The sequence below is a fragment of the Lepidochelys olivacea genome (genome assembly GCF_965140295.1).
Source record: "Lepidochelys olivacea isolate rLepOli2 genome assembly, chromosome: 10".
Lineage (NCBI taxonomy): Eukaryota > Metazoa > Chordata > Testudines > Cheloniidae > Lepidochelys > Lepidochelys olivacea.
In genome coordinates, this window is record NC_140420.1 from 56316352 (window position 1) to 56339685 (window position 23334).

Genomic DNA, 23334 nt, shown 5'->3' on the forward strand with positions numbered 1-23334 from the left:
GATAACCAGAGTGGCTAGAACAGGCATTGTGGGACACTTCTGGAGGCTGATCAGAGCGCACTAACAGACCAGGGCGTCCACACTGGCACTATGGAGCTCCAGTGGGAGCGCACTAAATGTTATCCCACTCGCAAGTTGGAGTACCAGGAGCACTCTAGCTGCGGAGTCAGAGTGCTCTACATGCCTTGCCAGTGTGGACGAGTAGTGAGCTAGTGTGCCCAGGGCTCCTTTAATGTGCTCTAACTCGCAAGGGTAGCCAACCTCTAAGAAAATTATGTAGTACATGGATTTCACTAGATAAATCTTTTCCTGACATCTGCCATATTTTTTTTTACGTGTGTGAAATGTTAATAATGGTAAAAGATGCTAGAGTGATAGGGAGAGCACTTCAGTCTCTAAGCTGCTTATGGAACAGGTAAAGCAAAGGCAAGAAGCAAAACAAGCTTCCCCACAATGTCCAGTCAGTGTGCCACAGCTCTAATTTGGCAGAATTGTTTCTAGGACTGAAAAAGACAGTTCTGTCTAGTTGGCCCTTAGAGCCCTCTGCTGGGAGTACCAACTGTGTTGGGTTGTGGTACTTGTCCAGTGGGAACTGAACTTATAAACTGAATTCACTTAACACACCCATCAGATACCTACATCTTTCAGTCACCACCAACCTGAATTAGATTTGAAACAGTGACATAGAGGTAAAAGTCTCTCTTATTCACTGCCAATCCACTAACCTATGCAGTCCCCAGTAGTCACCACACCTGCTCAGCATCTTTCTGCATAAACCTGATGCTGCCCTTGATGAATAAGTCTTTCTAAAAGTATTTTCCAAGTTGAGAAGAGTTTACAGTGTTGCCAGGTGTCAGGATTTTCAGGAGTCAGATAAACTGTTACTTCTGGTGTGAATTCATTTAGGGTGAGCAAACGTTAAGAGAGACAATCAGATATGCTTGATATTGAAGCTTTTTACATAGCTTCTTAAGATGATTATGGAGATGGAGAAATACTTCAAATGAGACTTTGTTTAAACTTATTCTGGGATAGCAGATTATGTTTCCATACCTATAAAATGCAGCTCATTAGAAGGGACAACCCTCATTTATAGAGTGATATTTTTTTCCATCTCCCCAAACCGTAAGAGTAGCTCCCTTACTGTTTTCTTAACAAGATGCATCAAGACCATATTGAAAAAAGAAAAATTTTGAGAGAAGGAAGGAAAATCAGTTTCCATATTTTCCCCTTCCATTCTGATCTCATTTTTCTTCTGTCTCTATTTCTTCTCTGTTTTTCTTATTCTCCCCTTTCCCAAATCTGCATTCTCTTTTTCCCATCCCATAAGTGGCTATCATTTATTTCTGTTTAAAAAAAACACCCTCCTTTCCAGCAGGCTGTGGCCATCACAGGTTAGCATCCTCACCTTTTATGAAGTGAGATTACTGTAAATTTAGATTGTATGTGAAAATGAGTTAGATAATCTCAACCCAGTTTCAATGAATGGATATCCTGTTGATGCATGAGAACTCTTGGACAGGAATAGTAGAATGGAGAATTCTGGAATTATGTATTTTCACAATCAGTATTAGGGCTGTGTCAACTCAGGCTTTGTCTTCACCCTTTAAAAAGATGCATTTTTTTACCTCAGGATAATGAATGCACATGAGCTACCCTGAGGTAAAAACGCAGTGAAGACAAGGCACTTTAGTTTTACCATGAGGTAAACTCACTGAAGTCAGTGAAACTCACTATAGCCCTGCCTGGAGTTGACATCCCGTAGTTTATCTTGTGGTAAAACTAAAGTGCCTTGTCTCCACTGTGTTTTTACCTCAGGATAGCTCAAGCACGTTAATTATCCTGAGATAAAAAACTCTCCTTGTTTAGCAATGAAGACAAGGTCTCAAGTACCTTTATAAGCCATAGATGATGTTTTTCTTTATTTAAAAATAAACTCTATTCTTAAAAAGAGGTTATTTTATCACAAGAAATATGGCTAATGTTATGGGCTATCTCATAAGCCAAATGATGCTCTTAGCCAGAGTGGTCTTGTCTAAATTGAGAATTTTCACTGGTGCAAGCAATGGTGAGAGCACCACTGTTAAATGGCTGCCAGCATTTTTGCCACTATGTCATATTGACCTGGCCTATGCAGGGTTAGATTATAGAAAGAGTATAGCGAATAAGACAATGCTTATGACACTGGCTACTGGACCTGGGTCTCAGGAGATCTGGGTTCTATTCTTGGCTCTAGAGTAACAGCCGTGTTAGTCTGTATTCGCAAAAAGAAAAGGAGTACTTGTGGCACCTTAGAGACTAACCAATTTATTTGAGCATGAGCTTTAGTGAGCTACAGCTCACTTCATCGGATGCATACCGTGGAAACTGCAGCAGACTTTATATACACACAGAGAATATGAAACAATACCTCCTCCCACCCCACTGTCCTGCTGGTAATAGCTTATCTAAAGTGATCATCAGGTTGGGCCATTTCCAGCACAAATCCAGGTTTTCTCACCCTCCACCCCCCCACACAAATTCACTCTCCTGCTGGTGATAGCCCATCCAAAGTGACAACTCTTTACACAATGTGCATGATAATCAAGTTGGGCCATTTCCTGCACAAATCCAGGTTCTCTCACCCCCTCACCCCCCTCCCAAAAACCACACACACAAACTCACTCTCCTGCTGGTAATAGCTCATCCAAACTGACCACTCTCCAAGTTTAAATCCAAGTTAAACCAGAACATCTGGGGGGGGGGGTAGGAAAAAACAAGGGGAAATAGGCTACCTTGCATAATGACTTAGCCACTCCCAGTCTCTATTTAAGCCTAAATTAATAGTATCCAATTTGCAAATGAATTCCAATTCAGCAGTTTCTCGCTGGAGTCTGGATTTGAAGTTTTTTTGTTTTAAGATAGCGACCTTCATGTCTGTGATTGCGTGACCAGAGAGATTGAAGTGTTCTCCGACTGGTTTATGAATGTTACAATTCTTGACATCTGATTTGTGTCCATTTATTCTTTTACGTAGAGACTGTCCAGTTTGACCAATGTAAATGGCAGAGGAGCATTGCTGGCACATGATGGCATATATCACATTGGTGGATGTGCAGGTGAACGAGCCTCTGATAGTGTGGCTGATGTTATTAGGCCCTGTGATGGTGTCCCCTGAATAGATATGTGGGCACAATTGGCAACGGGCTTTGTTGCAAGGATAAGTTCCTGGGTTAGTGGTTCTGTTGTGTGGTATGTGGTTGTTGGTGACTATTTGCTTCAGGTTGCGGGGCTGATCTCTAATCTTGGGAGACAGGCCAGTCCTTGCCTACAGACAGCCCCGCACCTGAAGCAAATACTCACCAACAACCACATACCACACAACAGAACCACTAACCCAGGAACTTATCCTTGCAACAAAGCCCGTTGCCAATTGTGCCCACATATCTATCCTGGGATCCTGATCTCAGTGGAGGCCTCTAGGAGCTACCATAACAGTACTGTTAAAAATAAAAAGTATCTGTGTCCTATCCACACTAGCACTGGAATCTGAGGAAAATACATGCAAGGGAGGGAGGCCGGCCATGCTGTGCACTGATAGTCTGCTAATTGAAAAACCGTAAGGCTTTCATGATGATCCTTAGATTGGGATTCCTAATATGTAGATCTTATCCATTAAATTAATACAACTTTGCCTGAAAGGGAGTGCCTAGCTATAAGCAACTGAACTAAGGAAATTTCAAAACATTGCTGAGGATGTACTGGTTAGATCTCAGGACTGGGAATGAGGCAGCCTAGGTCATATCATAAATCTGCCACTCGTTCTCTGTATGACCTTGGACAAATCACTTTATCTCTTTGTGCCTCCATTTCTCCAAATGGGGGGTGGTAATACACAGCTCTTTACAAAGTCAGGCTTACGGTCTTCAGATAAAGAGCTCTATACAAAAGCAAAGTATAATTGCTATATTTGACAGATAGGAATTGGGTTTCTTCTGTCTGTTAGTCTGTAAATGTACCTAAGGAGGGAAGGTAAAATAAACTAGTCTCTGGGGCTTGTTTAGTGTTGCAGATAAGTACTTCCCTGGGTGAACAGGCAAGGCTTTATCTTACTTATGCTCTTCAGTGAGTCACGAAGATGTAACCCTAATTATGGTGGTGCCTCAGAAGGCCCTAAGATCATGCAGCACTGCAGCATGTGTAACGCCACTGAAAAAGGCGGTATCTTCGCTCAGATACAGACCACAGGGATAGAGGAAAGATTTTGTGATTTATTTTTACATAAGTACAAAAGGTCATCCACACTGAAGTGGTGAGATATTTCTACACTGAAACAGTTCAGCCAGTCTGCACCAACTGAAAAAGTTTACAAGTTTGTTTTTCTGCAGAGGAGTTAGGGCTATTGATATTTTCCCCTACAGACCTAAACACCCCTACTTATAGATTATGCATTGCTTATTTTAAAGTTTGACATTTTCATTTTTTTAATCATTAGTACAACCAGGCAGAGGCCAGGTCAGGGATTGTTTTTATTTCTGCGCACATTGCCAGTGCTAAACTAATAATGATAGTAATTAATATTTATATTGTGTCAGTGCCCAGGGACCGTAATCAGGAACAGGGCCCATCATGCTAAATGCTGGCCTGGCTAATGATAATTTTACACTTGATTTGCCAGAGTTTATGCTCCTTTCTATGTTCCTTAGTAGGATCTGACTTCCAGTTTTTAAAGGATATCTTTTTGTCTCTAACTGCCTCTTTCACTCTATTGTTTAGCTATGGTCCTCTTACTGTTTTTATTATTATTTCGTTTGAGCCTCTATTATGGTGTGTTTAAATAGTTTCCAAGCAGCTTGCAGGCATTTCACTCTTGTGACTGCTCCTTTTAATTTCTATTTAACTAGCTTCCTAATTTTTGTGCAGTTCCCCTTTTTGAAGTTGAATGCTACTGTGGTGGGTTTCTTTAATATTTCCCCCCCTACAAAGATGTTAAATTAAATTATATTATGATCACTATTATCAAGAAGTTCAGATATATTCACTTCTTGGACCAGATCTCTCCCTGGTGGGTTCCAGGATTAGCTGCTCCAAGAAGCAGTCATTAATGGTGTCCAGAAATTTTATCTCTTCATTCCTTACAGAAGAAATCCCCAATTATTATTGGGTTTTCTGTTTTTGTAGCCTCTCTAATCTATCTGAGCATTTCACAGTCACCATCAGCATCCTGGTCAGATGGTTCGTAGTATATTTCTACTTCTATGCTCTTATTATTCAAGCATAGACTTTCAAGCTATAGAGATTCAATGGTACTGTTTGATTCATTTCAGATTTTTACTATTATTGACTCTGTGCTTTCTTTCACATGTAGTGCCTCTCCCACACCAGCATGACATATTCTGTCATTCCTATATATTTGGTACCCTGGTATTGCCATATCCCCTTGATTATCATCATTACATCAAGTTTCTGTTATACCTATTATATCAATATCCTCATTTAATACCAGGAACTCAAATCCACACGTTTGTATGTAGACTGCTTGCATTTGTATACAAGCACTTATAAAATTTGTCAATATTTAGTTGTCTGCCTTCATGTGATGTAATTGAATGGGGCTCTTTTTCATTTGACTACTGTTCTTTAGTTCCTACCTGTCGTTTATCAATTTTCCCCTTTAGTAGGATATAGAGTATTCCCTTTAATAAATCCTCCCCAAAGGGATGTGTCTGTCCACATTGTGTGCTCCTCCACACCTGTTGGCTTTCTCCCAGCCCTTAGTTTAAAAATTCCCCTTGAACCTTTTTAATTTTACATATAGTACCAACAATCTGGTTCCCTTTTGGTTTAGGTGGAGCCCATCCTTCCTTTATAGCTCCTCCATTCCCAAAAGCTTCCTAATTCCTAATAAAACTAATTCCCTCCTCTGAACACCATCACCTCATTCAGGCATTGAAACCCTACAGTTCTGCCTATCTAACTGACCCTACACATTGAACGAGAAGCATTTCAGAGAATGCTACCACAGAGGACTTTAATCTCTTACTTAGTGGCCTAAATTTGGCCTCCAGGACCTCTCTCCTACCTTGCCCTATGTCACTGGTACCTACATGTATCACAACTACCAATTCCTCCCCAACACTGCACATAAATCTATCTAAATGTTTCAAGAAGTCCACAACTTTCATACCCATCAGGCAATTCACACCCAGTTATCACAAACCCAATTATCTATATTTCTAATAATCAATTTCCCCATTACTACTACCTTTCTCTTACTAATAACTGGGGTCTCCTTATCTGGACAGGTATTATCAGTTTAAGAAAATACCATGATATCATCCTGAAGAAAGGTCCTGACTCATAGACTTTAAGGTCAGAAGGGACCATTACAATAATCTAGTCTGGTCTCCTGCACAACATAGGCCACAGAATCTCACCCACCCACTGCTGTAACAAACCCCTGACCTATGTCTGAGCTACTGAAGTCCTCAACTCATGGTTTAAAGACTTTAAGATGCAAAGAATCCTCCAGCAAGTGACCTCTGCCCCATGCTGCAGAGGAAGGCGAAAACCCCCCAGGGCCTCTGCCAATCTGCCCTGGAAGAAAATTCTTTCCCGACCCCAAATATGGCAATCAGCTAAACCCTGAACATGTGGGCAAGACTCACCAACTAGACACCCAGGAAAGAATTCTCTGTAGTAACTCAGATCCTATCCTATCTAGTGTCCCATCACAGGCCACTGGGACCATTTCCTCTCACTCCAGCTTGATGTTCTCCTTCCCTCAGACTTTCATCCTTCTCAACAGCATAGAGGCTACCAGACTGCTCTACTATGTCACAGAAAGTCTCATCCACGTACTTCCCTTAGATTGTCCAGTGTAGTCACTCTAGGCTCAAGAGCCTCTACTCAGTCTCTGTAAACCATGAGTTGTTTGCACCAAATGCATATCTGATGAGGTGCTTACCCCCACACCAGGTAGAGCAGATTAAATTAGGTTAATTAACCTGATAGGCTGCACCTGAGGGAAAGCCAGGTTTGAAAGGCCAACTGACAGTGGAGCCCAGTTGAGAAGGAACTAGCAGGACTAGTATAAAGTCAGGACGTTAGCAGTGGAAAAATAGTGCAGGGGAAATAGTCTGTAATTACTTCCTGGGAGAAGGGGAACAGCCAGAAGATGTAGGAAAGAGGAACAGGGTCTGGGAGAGAGCCGGCCACAATTGCTAGACATGGGGTCCCTGGATGGAATCTGGAGTAGAGGGTGTGCCTGAGTTCCCCTACCACCCACTGGAGGAATGGCCAGATAAGGACAGTGAAGGGAAAACTGCCATTTTGTATGGAGAGACTTTGATACCCTGGAAGGGGAAACCACAGAGCTTTCTGGTTGGAGGGCCAAGTCACAAAGAGGAAGCTGCAGCTTCTAGAGTAAGAGGGTCCACAGAGAAAAGAGAGGACAATGGGGGGAGACAACACAAGGGCAGGCTTTGGACCTGAAAGAGAGCTAATCCCCAGAGTAGCCAGTAGACGGTGCCCTAGAAGTAAGTGGACCCCGTTACAGCACACACAGGTAATCATATGGGCTGCATTCAGTGCAATAAACCAGATAGCCTCCACTTTGTGGCTGGACTTCTGTCTGTATTATTTTTATTCTCCAGGGGTTTTTGTGTGTTTTTGTTTTGGGGGGAGAAAGGGGGGTTATTTGCCTAAATTTAGAAAATGTTTCTCTGGTGTATCTGGCTCTCACGCTCTTTCTCTAAAGTCCCTCAAAAATCTCCTCATTGCTAGTTCCTCTGGGGGCTTAGGAGCTGTCTTTTTAAACCCCTGTTCTTCCTGAGTTAGCCCTACTCATGTGGATCCTAAAAGGATTAGGGATCAAAGAATTGCAGGCTAAAGCCTTGTTCAGAAGCTCCCACCCTTGCCTAGCAGGCTGCTGTGCTCAGCACACAGAACCCCAAACAGACCAAGTATAAACTTCAATCAAGCAGCCACATGGCAAAACAGCAAGCATAGAACAAATTAACAGACAACCCACTCCTTCACCTAGCGAACTCCCTTGCAAAACTCCCCTTTTTTGCTAGTCCTGTTTGATAGTTCGAAGAGAGCATGAGAAAACCAAGGAAGGAGAGAGGAACTGCATTAAAGGGTGAGGCAACGGGCTATGATACATTTATGTTAGCATTCCAGACTTTAAATTCCTCTGGTTTTCCCACAGCTCTGGTCTGACGGTTCTTGTTTACCAGACTCCTAAGGCCTCAATAGCTTCACATCCTGGGCTTTACCATAGATGGGAGAGTTCCTCTAGCTAAAGAGTAAAATGTTATCCTACTGCATCAACATTCTGTAAAGAGGTGAATTTTGCCTCTGAAACTAGTCAATTCAGCCAGTATAATCACCCCAGCATTAAAGTGCTCTGTGCTGTAATAGGATCAGGACTGCCTTTCAAAAGTCATGCATATAGGGTTTGTTGGGAGTGACCACTTCATTTACTCTGGGCTAAACTCAGCTTTCCATGGAAGCAGTGATTTGCAAACTGTACCTCCTTGCAGAGCCTGGTTGGCTGTACCCCAGAAGGGGAATCACATGAGACAGGGCAGATGGCAGTAATAGTGTCCACCAGTGTTCCCTCTAATTTTTTATGTGCATGTGAGGAATTAATTTTGTTATGTGCACCAATATGGAGATGATGTGCAACACATCTCGAAGAACACCAGTTACAGAAAAGGTAACTGTCTTTTTTGGCATAAGTGGTAGTGTGCACAACACTATGTCAGCAGGAGACCTCCTCCTGCATTAGTACAGCTGTGCCACTCTAAGGTCTCTAGCGTAGACATAACCCTAGACCAGTGGTTCTCAACCAGGGGTCTGGGGCCCACGAGCAGGTTTCAGGTGGCCACTAAGCAGGGCTGACATTAGACTCACTGAGGCCCAGGGCAGAAACCCGAACCCTGCCACATGGGGTGGAAGCCTGGGACCTGAGCCCACCACCAGGGCTGAAGCTGAAGCCATGAAGCTTTGCAGGGGCTCCTGTGGCATAAGACCCTACTCGCTATCCCCTAACACCAGCCCTAGCTTTTATATGCAGAAAATCCGTTATTGTGACACAGGGGGGCCGTGGAGTTTTTATACCATGTTAGTGTGTGTTGGGGGGGGGGCAACTCAGAAAGTGACAGATGTTTTTCTAACCTGTTCTTAAAACCTCCAATGACAGTGATTCCACAACACCTAACCATCAGATGAGTGAAGTTCTGGAACAGCCTTCCAAGGGAAGCAGTGGGGGCAAAAGACATATCTGTCTTCAAGACTAAGCTTGATAAGTTTATGGAGGAGATGATATGATGGGAATTAATTTTGGCAATTATTTGATCTTCGACTATATGCCCAATGGCCTGTGACGGGATGTTAGATGGGGTGGGCTCTGAGTTACTACAGAGAATTCTTTCCTGGGTGTCTGGCTGGTGAGTCTTGCCCACATGCTCAGGGTTTAGCTGATTGCCATATTTGGGGTCGGGAAGAAATTTTCCTCCAGGGCAGATTGACAGTGGCCCTGGGGGATTTTTGCCTTCCTCTGCAGCATGGGGTAGGGGTCACTTGCTGGAGGATTCTCTGCACCTTGAAGTCTTTAAACCACAAGCTGAGAACTTCAATAGCTCAGACATAAGTTAGGGGTTTGTTACAGGAGTTGGTGGGTGAGATTCCGTGGCCTGCATTGTTCAGGAGGTCAGACTAGACGATCATAATGGTCCCTTCTTACCTTAAAGTCTATGATTCTATAATTCTATCCCTTGGGAACCTATTCCAGCACTTAACTATCCTTATAGTTCGAAAGTTTCCCCTAAGGATGCTCCATATCACTGCAATCCTCTTCCCCTAGGCAGAATTTCTATATGGGTCATCCTCTTCACATTCTGGGTGAGTCTAGCCCTCTAACTCTCTTTCTTAATATTTTTAGCAAATGACTCGGTTGCTGCAATTTATTGCAACAGAAACTGTGATATGTCATTTTTACATTTATATTGCACCTTTCTCCCCACAGGAATATACATACAACCAACACGGAAATGCAGTCAGCTCTAGGGTACAAGTAGCAAAGTGGGCAGTTGGCACATTGCACAAAACTGGGGTGGAAAACAGAATATTTGAGTTAAGTTGAACATTCCCTCATTCTATCAAAAAGTGCCATGGGTTTTTTAATGTCAATGCATGGACAACAGCCAAATACTCACTTGTTATAAGGTTCTGTCCAAAACACACATACTAACTTGCAAGCAGCTGAACATATTTTCCTTGCAAGGATGAAGAGATGAACTAATCCTACTGGTATATGAGCTTTTAGTTACAGACTCTAGACATTTCAAACTTGATGCCTGGATAACTAAACCATCCTTTCTATCTATTTTTCCAGCAATGCCCAGAGGCTTTGCTTTTACAGGAGTGTACCCCAACATATTGCATTACAATTTTGGAGCTTGTGTATATAAATCCTACATGAGTTGCAGCACAAAATGCTGGGACACCAGCTGAGATTTCAACTCACTGAGGTACCAGTCATGTTCGAGCACTTCTTGGAAAAGCAAAAATCTGCCTCTGAGTGCATAGGAAAGCAAACAACAGGCAAGACAAATATTGTACTAACCTTCATGAGCAATCTGATAGTTATTTTGGATATTTTTCTCTGATATATTCCCTAGGGAAGTCAGTACTGATTACGAAAACATATTTAACTACAACATGCCACAAGAAAATGACAAAATATACCAGTATTTCTAAATTATAAAATTTGTTTAGGTTTTTAAGTATATATTTGATTTTAATTAGTGAAATTATCTATAGATGACACCCCATCCCCAAATTCTTCTTCTATAACCCATTCCTTGCTATTTGGAAGACCCACGTGTTTGGCAAACTATCATATAAATACAGATTCACATACACAGTTTATTTTTTTCCAGACAAACTTGTTTGTGAAAATACAAATGCAACTACAACCACAGCTGGCACATACTGTAATGTCTGTGATTACAGTTCTGATTAAATATCTGTTTCTGTTGCCAGGAATGTTTGTTGAGCTCCACCTTAATAGGAGCAATGTGAAAGCAATCAGCTGTGGCCACACCTGGGGTTTATTGTGGCAGCAGCAGGATATAGCTGTCAGGTTCAGGACTTGTGTTTCATGTAGGTGTGTAAATGGCCTCCCACCTGGTTACTCATATTTTTTTTTTCTAATTTTTGATAGCCCTAGCATTAGTGGAATTACATTTGCAGCAACTTAGGGAACAGAGATTTGGCTCTTGTTTCTTGCTATTTATAGGTATTAAAAGAAAAACAAAGCTGTAAACGTGTGTTGCTTGAGGTATAGCTGATTTTTCACTATTATTATTTATTATTATTATTACTTTTTTTCTGCCCTGTTTAAGAAAATGTTCAGAGTACATACTGTACTGACCTTGGTCTTGAAAGGTATGGTCTAGTAGGTTGAGCCCAAGACCAAACAGCAGGAACTCCTGGGTTTTGAATCTAGTTCTGCCACAGAGACCTCCTCTGTGACACTGGGCAAATCACTTGATTTTAACCTCTCTGTGCATCCGATTCTGTCATCCTGCTGTTTGGTCTTGGGCTGAACCTACTAGACCATACCTTTCAAGACCAAGGTCAGTACAGTATGTACTCTGAACATTTTCTTAAACAGGGCAGAAAAAAGTAATATTAATAATAAATAATAATAGTGAAAAATCAGCTATACCTCAAGTAACACATGTTTACAGCTTTGTTTTTCTTTTAATACCTATTAACTTAGGCTTGAATAAAGACTGGGAGTGGATGTGTCATTATACAAAGTAACACTATGTCCCCATGTTTATTCCCCGCCCCCCCCATCCCCGCGCTACTGTTCCTCACACATTCTTGTCAACTGCTGGAAATGGCCCACCTTGATTATTACTACAAAATGTCCCATCCCCCACTGCTCTCCTGCTGGTAAGAGTTCACCTTACCTGATCGCTCTTGTTACAGTGTGTATGGTAACACCCATTGTTTCATGTTCTCTGTGTATATAAATCTCCCCACTGTATTTTCCACTGTATGCATCCGATGAAGTGAGCTGTAGCTCACAAAAGCTTATGCTCAAATAAATTTTCAGACATTTTTCTATATTCCTTTCTCCAAGAGAAACTGTAACAACTTCAAAGGCATTATAGCCCTACACTCTCCCATACATTTACATATTAGAAAACTTAGTCTGTTGGAGTCTGGAATCAACGGAGAGAAATCAGGAAATGTACAGTTAAGACTTAATCTTTTGTTCTAACTGTGCTTGGGTTTTGCAATACACATAATATGTCACTATGTTATCGCTGTATGTTATCACCAAGGACCAAGCAGTAGCCAGGCACAAGTACTCTCAATTTTCTTGCTTTTGTAGATTTAAGATCTTAATGATGCAGCAATAGCTTTTTGTTTGAAAATATAAGCTGGTATAAATGGCTCTAGTGAGTAATTTTCCCTTAAGGATAGCTGCACAAGCCTGACATATTTTCTGACTATTCATATTATTGAAGGTTGTTTACAGCTCTGAGCAAAACAGAGAAAGTACTGCAGCCCTCATGATCAAGCAATCTGAGAAGACAATTGTTTTGATAGCTACAGAAAAAGAACTCAAGTATATCTGAAATCACCTTTCAGTTTCATCCTAAAACTCAGGTCCACACAATGCTATGAAATAGCGGGGTGGAGAAAGAGCATTGAAATGCAAATTCGCATTCCAACCTTGCTCCAGAATTCCAGTAGTTAATACTGCCACAACAAATAGCTTTTTATCCAGGTATCAGGTATCCATGTGCTGCACCCCCAGAGATTTGTCTCTTTAAAAAAAAAAAATCAAATCTGGAATTTAACAGCCAGAGAGAGATGTTTTCCCCCAAAGTATTATTTTATGGAACTTTCTTGTTGTCCACAATGTAGTACTTGAAAGTGCTTCATCTTATTTTCAAGATATGGAATGTCACTTGCTATTACCAGTCAATTCAATGGTGCAATAAGAACATAATTCTTAACAGTGCATTTCACTGTTTGTTGCATACTGTTAAAATGGTGGTGCCCTTACAAGTACAGCTCCACCATTGAGAGGACACAGGGAAAACACTGATTTAGCTGAGGAGCCCTAAAGCAGCAGCGGCAGTTCAGAGTTCTGTCTCCAAAAGAAACTTGCTGGGAGCCAACTGCTGCTACTTCTTTCTTTGCTTTCTGTTCCTGACAAGACTGGAACTATTTTTATTGACATGCCACTTACAGTGTGCTGTGAAATGAAGACAAAATGCAAAGGGAGATCACAAGTTGTCTCAATTAACAGGTTTCAACATTTAGAAATTATTTTGAAATGCTTTGAGTTTATGCAGCATGGGGGAGGGTAATATACTGGTTTAGCTTTTCAGTAGCCATACGTTTTGCCACATCTGCCAATACTTTACCTACAGAGAAATGTCAGAGCTATGAGATTAATTGCTACCATACCTGAAATAATTTTCACTGTATCTTTAAAATTAGAGTGCTGTCAATAGGGATAATATTATAGTGGTTAAAGCACACAACTGGGAGTCAGGAGACCAGGGTTATATTCTTTGCTTGGCTATTGACTTCTTTTGTAACGTTAGGCAATCACTTAACTGAGCCTCAGTTTACTCATCTGTAAAAAGGAATTATTAATAATACCTACCCACCTTTGTAAAGCACTTTGAGGTCGTGGGATGAGAAATGACTAAGTATTATTATTATTTCTCCCATCCTACATCACATTCAATGTTTTCCTCTCTGTCTCCAAGTGCAATGTAAAATGCCTTCTAATTTTCCAAACCCCACAAAATTACCTTGATTTGCTCTGATTTTAAATTCAGCTACCCCCTGCTTGCTCATTCTCATTCTCATTCTCCTCTCTGTCCCTTCTAATCTTCAGCTCTTTCATGTATGCTGCTCCATCTATCTAGAAATCACTTCCTCCCTGCCTTAGAATTATTGAGTCATTTCCTCACTTCAGAATCATACCTACAAACTTTCCTGTTCACCTTAGCCCATGACTGTTCAAACACATTTCCCTTCCTCCCCATAACCCATGTTCATTGTCTCCTCATTGGAAGTAGAATGCCAGGAAGTTTACTTGAATCTGTACTGCATTTCAATTTCAGTTATTCTCTCTGCATCATTTTCCCTTTTGCTCTCTATGAGATTTCCTGCATCTACTTTGTTGGAGTTTTTCTCTCTTTATTCTGCCTCTCTGTAAATCATGTGGTAGCAACTCTGAACAACAACAAAAATAATGACAGGTTTCAGAGTAGCAGCCCTGTTAGTCTGTATTTGCAAAAAGAAAAGGAGTACTTGTGGCACCTTAGAGACTAACAAATTTATTTGAGCATAAGCTTTCGTGAGCTATAGCTCACTTCAGCGGATGCATGCAGTGGAAAATATGCTTATGCTCAAATAAATTTGTTAGTCTCTAAGGTGCCACAAGTACTCCTTTTCTTTTAACAAAAATAATGTTATCTAATGATTCAGTTACTTCTGGGTGTATTAATAAAATGTAGCTAAAACACATTTTTTGACAATAATCCCAGCACAAAACAAAGCACATTTCAGGAAGAGCACTATATTAAAATAAACAAGGGGGTTCTAGAACACAGGTCCTCAGTACTGGATTCTGCCACCTCTACTCATGATGAACAATCTTAGTCCCAGAATCAGATCCTCTGCCAGGTGAGGAAGGCTAGCAGAGTCTGGTCCTCAAACTGGACTTCATTTTAACAGAGTGTCATGTGTGGACACCTCTTCTCCTTTTCATGATAGTGCATGCCATCTCTGTGGTAACTACAGCAATTACCTCAAAGGGAAATATTATCAGGAAAGTATTTAAGGAATGTTTAGCAGTTAGTGTTTGGAAACAAAGACAAAAGTCACAATCAGTTCTCTATGGCCCACAGTTTGGCAATGTCTGTTCTAGTGTAATGTCTAATCTGTAGGAGTAACATCAAGGGTTCCTAGAGCACATGGACCGGCAGCCTTTTTTAGCATTTGTATAAATCCAAAGAAATAAAACAACAATGTAATAATAAGCACACACACCACTTGTGATAGGAGAAGCAGCAAGGTTTAGAGAGCTGAGCATGGGACAAAGCTCAAACAGTTTCAGAGTTCTAATCCCACTTCTACCACTCTGGGTGACCCATCATAACTAAAATTAAACTTCTCTGTTTCTGGTTTCTCTGGGGCAGATTCTCTGTGTAGCAGGGCACTGCAGGGCCCTCTTGGCTCCTGCCCCCACTGTAAATTAGTAGAATGCTACAAACATGTCCCACCCTGTCCTCAGTGCCCCTCCTACAATGGGAGTTGCACATGTGCCAGCAATGCCCCTCTGTCATGTACATTAGCCAAACCGGACAGTCTCTACGCAAAAGAATAAATGGACACAAATCTGACATCAGGAACTATAACATTTAAAAACCAGTAGGAGAACACTTCAACCTCTCTCCAGCGAGAAACTGCTGAGCTTGAATTAATATGCAAACTAGATACCATTAACTTGGATTTGAATAGAGACTGGGAGTGGCTGGGTCATTACACATATTGAATCTATTTCCCTAAGTTAAGTATCCTCACACCTTCTTGTCAACTGTTGAAATGGGCCATCTTGATAATCACTACAAAAGTTTTTTCTCCTGCTGATTATAGCTCATCTTAACTAATTAGCCTCCCCCACAGTTTGTATGGCAACTTCCAACTTATCTGTATGTATATATACGTATATATCTTCTTACTATATGTTCCATTCTATGCATCCGATGAAGTGGGCCCACGAAAGCTTAGCCTCTAATAAATTTGTTAGTCTCTAAGGTGCCACAAGGTGCTGTTCTTTTTGCAGATACAGACTAACATGGCTGCTACTCTGAAACCTGAAAGAAGTGGAGAGGTTATTTTACCTTGTATTTGGCACTGATGTGACTGCTACTGGAATACTGTGTTCAGTTCTAGTTTCCACAATCCAAGAAGGATGTTGATAAATTGGAGAGGGTTCAGAGAAGAACCATGAGAATGATTAAAGGGTTAGAAAACTTGTCTTATAGTAGAGTCTCAAGGAGCTCAATTTACTTAGCTTAACAAAGAGAAGACTTGATCACAGTTTACAGGTACCTATGTGGGGAACAAATATTTGATAATGGGCAGACAAAAGTATAACATGATTGTCATAAATATAAAGGGAAGGGTAAACCCCTTTGAAATCCCTCCTGGCCAGGGGAAAGCTCCTCTCACCTGTAAAGGGTTAAGAAGCTAAAGGTAACCTCGCTGGCACCTGACCAAAATGACCAATGAGGAGACAAGATACTTTCAAAAGCTGGGAGGAGGGAGAGAAACAAAGGGTCTGTGTCTGTCTGTATGCTGGTTTCTGCCAGGGATGGACCAGGAATGGAGCCTTAGAACTTTTAGTAAGTAATCTAGCTAGGTATGTGTTAGATTATGATTTCTTTAAATGGCTGAGAAAAGAATTGTGCTGAATAGAATAACTATTTCTGTCTGTGTATCTTTTTTGTAACTTAAGGTTTTGCCTAGAGGGGTTCTCTATGTTTTTGAATCTAATTACCCTGTAAGATATCTACCATCCTGATTTTACAGGGGGGATTTCTTTATTTCTATTTACTTCTATTTTTTACTAAAAGTCTTCTTGTAAAACACTGAATGCTTTTTCATTGTTCTCAGATCCAAGGGTTTGGGTCTGTGGTCACCTATGCAAATTGGTGAGGCTTTTTATCCAACATTTCCCAGGAAAGGGGGGGTGCAAGTGTTGGGAGGATTGTTCATTGTTCTTAAGATCCAAGGGTCTGGGTCTGTAGTCACCTAGGCAAATTGGTGAGGCTTTTTACCAAACCTTGTCCAGGAAGTGGGGTGCAAGGTTTTGGAAAGTATTTTGGGGGGAAGGACGCGTCCAAACCGCTCTTCCCCAGTAACCAGTATTAGTTTGGTGGTGGTAGCGGCCAGTCCAAGGACAACGGGTGGAATATTTTGTACCTTGGGGAAGTTTTGACCTAAGCTGGTAAAGATAAGCTTAGGAGGTTTTTCATGCAGGTCCCCACATCTGTACCCTAGAGTTCAGAGTGGGGGAGGAACCTTGACAATGATCATATGGGTTGAAATTGAAATTAGAAAAATCCAGACTGATAATAAGACATACATTTTTAACAGCGAGGGTAGTTAAACATTGTTCCAATTTACCCAGGGTTGTGTTGGATTTTCCATCGTTAGCTATTTTGAAATCAAGATTTTTTGTTTTTGTTTTTAAAGATATACTCTAGGAAATTCTGTGGACTGTGTTATACAGAAGGTCAGATGATCACAATAATCCCTTCTGGCCTTGGAATTTATATGTTGCCAAAGAGCTCCATAACTGCGAACGCTGTGCTGTTCAGATATTTTACATTTATGTTTCTTGTTAAGATCCAGAGTTCTCTTGGGCAAATTTTCTTTCTTTTTCCCAGAGTACAGTAACATCTACTCTGTTCTTGACTGCACAATTTTTGTAATAATAATAATTTTGCATTTTCAACTTTGCAAAATAGATAATATGTAATATGGATCATGCCTTACAAAGATGTTTTTGAATATGCTACAGGAGATTCTTTTCGCATCACGTGCTTGAACTATTTTATTGTCCACCTCTTTAGACAAATCATTTAAAATAAATGACTCAAAAATAGTGTTCTGTAATCTGGTTTCATTGCCTTGTAGAATAAAGAGACGCAATATATAGTATTACAATTCTTCCAGATTCCCACTCTACAGATGGTCATTATGTTTTCCATATGACTCCTGCTGTAATACCAGAATCACGAGTCATTTATAAGAAACTGATATGTCACAACACCTGACAGGCTGCTATATAGAATGCAGGGTACAATAGACAATCTTTTAGTTGTACTTGTACAGGCACAACAAATATTTAGTGTGCTTTTCTATTGAGTTTATATGAGCATAACATATATACACCTACACACAGATACAAGGTGGAACAAATATTGAAACACCAACTAACATATGGAAATGTTAGAACTTTTTAATTTAATATGAAGATGATCCAAAATGTAACAAAAATAAAATGGAGACACCCAAAGGAAACAACCCCCCAAGGCTGTTGACTGAACACTCATTTATAGCACACGTGGGAAATTAACTTTTTTGTTTTTTACTATTTTATGCCTTCTTTTGCATATATCATTTGATCCTGATACAGAGCTTTATTTTTTCATTTCTTCTTTAGGCCTTCTGCAATGAAATTCAGACATTAAAGTTTTAGGTGTTAGTATTTTTGGCCAGAGGCATCTCCAGAAATTTTTCACATGGTACACACAACTGAGCCACTCTCACTTTAACATTTCACACACAGGTTTGTCCTAGCCACCTCTCCATCATGACAGAAGGACTGTGGAGCCAAATTGCAGTAAGTGGCATTGTGACCTGGCATGCCAGGCCACAGTGCCTCTCATTTTAGGTGTACTTTCAAACAGGGATCCTGAGGAAAACTGCTCTTTTTGCACCTCCCCTAGAAGCTCCTGCCACAACCAATGGTATGCAGTGTGCAGGTGATACTCTTTTTGGGAGACAAGACGACAGACTCTGTAGTATGCTCATCACATTCCAGTCACAGCTTCTTATGTTATTCTGAATCCATCAAAATGGCAATGATATTGTAACTTAATCTCAGAAAGACTTGAAAGATTTATGAAAGACGTCAGAAGCACTGATCTGAAGTATATGAAACATAAGGAAGGACTAGGACACCTGAAACCTAATTGTAAGAGTATCTGACACCATTAAAACTGCAAAACTACAATCAAACTATCATTCAAGTCCAAATTGACAATATGATCCCTCTAACAAGCTTGACACATGTCCAGTGTGCCTTGGTGCAAGAATAACAGTCAGACATCAGAAGATTTTAACTTGTTTTGGAAATGTGCTAGCATATGGGTGCCAAACAATGCAGGTTTGGCCAAGATTTCAATTCTGCAAACAAGGAGAGCAGTTTTAGATTGGAAAGTAATCCCTGACGAGATCAGGCACTGTTCAAGGGCACCATTAAATGGATGGAATATCTTTGTTTCAACATCATATCAAAACTCATTGTTTTTTATGAGGCTAGAATCCAAGTATCAGCCATTTTGAACTGATACAAAAACACCACTGACTAATAGAAGGAATAGATTGCTTGTTCTGTACACAGGGAACAAGCTGTATGGCTCTTATGTTAATGGGGTTCTGTAGATATAATCTTTTCAGTCCTAGTTATATAGACTAGACCTTCAGCAACCCCAGCGTGCTGATCTGAGCACAGATTGGTGAGCGGGTAAGATTTAAACTATCTTTGTGCTCCCCTGAAGTTTGGACCCTAAAGGCTTCTGCCATCATAGCTATGTTGGTCAGTGGTGTGAAGAGGTGTGATTCTTGAGCAGCATAACTGTACTGGTAGAAGTCCCTAATGCACATACAATTAGACCAGCAAAGCTGTGCTCTTCCCAGTATAGATTTTTTCGCTCATGACTGGTGGTTTTATTATCCTGGTAAAAAGAACTGCTTGTATAGCTGTGTCCACACTAGGAGAGCTTTGCCGGCATAGTATACCACTATTCCTATACGCTCTTAATTTAGACATGGCCTTCGAAATGCTTCAGACCTACTTTAATTAAACCTGGCAAGAAGGGTCCCCAAGTGACTATTTCCAGCTGGGTCTCTGAGGGGGGTGTTCCTATGCTGGTTCTGTGCCACAGTGTCACTTGAGGAATCCCCACATAGCTGGTTAAACCAACTTCAAGACTATTTTATGCCACTGGAGCATCCAGCAAATCCCACTGATGTAGCAGTTTCAAAATGTTGAAAATTACACAAGTTCTTCCTGTTTTTCATCTGCTTGTCCATGAGTCAGCTGGGTACTTAGCACATCTGAAAATCAGGCCATTGATGCAGATGCCTAAAAATGGATCTAATAGCCTAACTTTAGGCACCTATTTTTTAAAAGCCTTGGCTTTGGTTTAAGTCTTAGTTATGATGTAAAGAAACATGAACATTTATCAGAAAAACAAGGAGGTTAACATTCCTTTTTGATTATGTGAACTCCCCACATACTATGTCATGAGGAATTTGTGTGGGTACATGTTTACTAAACTAGAACTCACAGTCATTATAGTGCACTAATGCAGAAAAAAAATAAATTAAGATGCTGTAAGTCAAATGTCACATCAGAACTTAATATGCTGGAATTCTTGGAAAATGTTCCAGAGCTATCAGCTTGAACAGTGGATGTTGCTTTTTTACAGCAAGGAATTTTAATTATTATTAATTTCTGGCAATTCTCATATTATATTAGGCACTTTCCAACAGAAATGAAGGAACAGTCCTTGCACCACAAAGCTCATAACCTAAAGAGAGAGAGAAGGTTGTGGAAAGTGAAAGAATACCTACGTAAAGTGGTCAGGGTGATAATTAGCCATGACTTGGTAATACAGCGTAATGTGAGCATGGTTTTAGGGTGCAAAAACTCTTCGCATTTACCCATGAAATTTAGTATTATCAGTCAACTGGTTTCTTGTAGGTGTCAGGGCAAAAGTAGGTTTTCAGAAGGGGCTGGATCTCAGAAAGGATTGTGGCTTTGTGAATGAGCTGAAGTTGGATGTGACAATGGGGATGCTTGAGGAACAGATAAAGACTTAGTAAATGCCAATTCACTCTATTGCATTGTTATTATTTCTGCAGTATCATAAGCGCACATAAGTCTTTATGAACTTATAAGAAGACTAGTTCCCCTGAAATGCTTACAATCTAAGATGGAAATTCACTGAGACGCTTGAATAAGCAGAACTGATCTTCTGCTATATGGAGTATCCGGGGCCAGAATTTGGGAAGCATGGGTACCTTGTGGAGGGGATAGAATTTGAGGAGCTGAGTGACGCAGAGACTCGTTGCCCTAACAAAGAATTAAGATTGGTGCGGGCAATATGAAGTTGGGCTAATGGATTTTTGACTACAAAGAACCACTGGTCATAACACCCTGGAAGGCCGACTGGCACAATAGACACAGTAACAAACTAGGCCAGGAGGAATCTGTTCTCTCCCTACAGCCACTGCAGATCACCCCAGCACAGTCCCCATGTTTCTCAGGCTGTGCTCTAGAAAAAGGATTTGCCCCTAAGTGAGACATAATTCAGAAGAAAAAAAAATAAGTAGAAGAAATGTAGCAGAATAAATCATGTGATTTCATTTATATTCCTCATACATCTCCTTAGTTCCAAGTTTCATATACATATAAGATACACTGCATCAGAGGTGGTGGTGTCTGTGTCATAAATTGCACAGACGTGATAAACTGCAGAGCTGTGTGATCACACAGCTGGCTCTGTCTACTATCCAGGCTTCTTTTAACTTCCAAACTTTCTGAACAGCTGCCATTTAAAAAATTCAACCTGCCAGAAAAATGTATATTTATTGTCCCCCAAAATCCCATCTGCCCAAGATACATAAGATTGCTAACGTGATTTTTTTCTCTGACATGCATCACATGCAGATTACGTGATGGCATGAGGTGGTGCAAATGCTTAATCAGCACTCATTTGAGTTCAGAAGCAATGCTTTGGCAGGGAACTCTAGCACTCACACTACATCTGAGCCAAAATGGAATAGGGAGAGAGAAAGAAAGAGAGAAGAGATGTTAAGGGAAGAAGCAGAACTTTCTGGTGGTCCTAACTTCTAAGGGTTTATGATATGGCTTGAGAGAAGGGTGGAGGCATGGTTCCAAAGACTCTCCCAGAAGAGTTTTGTTTAGTCTATGCAATCTATTATCTCTTTTCCATAAGCAATAGAAATAACACAATTCCCTTCTCTTCTGGCCCTTTGTCTTTTAATTTTTACTTCTTTCCTCTCTTGGATTAGATCACTAGGCACTTTTCTATCCTAGCACTTCTTAAGATCTCAAATGTTCCTGAATCCCTTTCTCCGCTGTTCATTATTCTTCCTTAATGCCTCTTCCTTTTTCTGCCTTTTCAGTTCTTGTTTTTCTTCTTTCCTTTTCTGCCTATAGTTTCTCTCCTCTTCCCCCTCCTCCCTTGTCTGTCATCTTGATCTCCTGTCATCTCTATATTTTCCCCCTTGATCCAACCAAATCCCTGGCTGTCCTCCCCTCTCTCTTCCTTTCCTATTCATACTTTCCCATCTTCCTTTTGTATAATGGTCTCGTCTTCTTTGATTTGACTTCTCATCTATTTCCAAACAACTTTAAGATCAGTATTCCACTGCAACCCCTTGGCCTCTTCTCCACCAGCAGGACGGTGTGTAGATCTGGGGAATGGGCTAGGCCAGAGGTTCAGAAGCAGCATTAAGAGAGCTCCCACACCAGTTCAGGGCAGATAGTCTGTTGCTCTGGGAAGGTGAACACACAGCTCAGCTCAGGAATATCCAGGCTGATTTGTGCTGGTGGCATCTTCTGTGTACAAACCCCTGCTTTAGACAGAACATAACAGCAAAAGGTACTACAGTACTGGACTTTCCAGCATTTACAATCTGCAACACAATGTACAGACCTTTCAACCAGGCTTTCCCTGATCTGTGGGATCATTGGGATGCTACAGGAACTATGGTTCAAGTTATGCTAAGGAACAGTATTTAAACTGTGCCCACTAAACCAGTTTCTAACAGTTTTGCCAGCCAGTGGAAATAAGACTAAACTATATCTGAATCTTATTTTAAAAACATGTTCTAGCCTAACCGTGTTTAAGTGCAGTCCCCAAACTCAGTTTAAAGGCCACTCTTGATATGGCTGACAAGTTCAATGTTGTCACCAGCCACCTCCCCATACAGAATTTCTCCAGTCAAATATATACAAAGAGGCATTTGGGGAGTTACTGCTGTGATGCCAGGTATCATTTCTATAATGTCATACTGTTGCAGAGACCAGCTTTATCACATGCTATAGACAGTTGACCAGATAAGAGTACATCAGCTGATTGCATCCAAGCTATGACAACAAGCTAAATTTGAAAGCAATAAAACTTTATTTATCTACCAAAGTACTTTCAACCTGTCCTCTGCCTGCCAAAAATAACCTTTGAATGCAGATTTCATATGACTTGCCCCCCTAAACTATAGATCCTGTCAACTTGCATTATGCATGGATAACACAAATATTAAAACATACCCTCTAGTAAAAAGCTTACACAGCTTTTTTGGCGTGAGCAGAATAAATAGCAGATAACTACAGCACCAAGAAAGTATCTTAAATCTTGATCAACAATTGGAAGTAGAAAGTATTTACATGTATCATTTCTTAAGCATATTCGT

General features: G+C 40.7%; 1 protein-coding gene across 8 annotated transcripts in view; it reads right to left on the reverse strand.

The window, feature by feature from the left end:
• Positions 1–23334, reverse strand: part of TJP1 (tight junction protein 1) — a gene marked incomplete at its 5' end in the record, with an annotated part of 307681 nt that overhangs the window by 168965 nt on the left and 115382 nt on the right. The window lies entirely within an intron of this gene.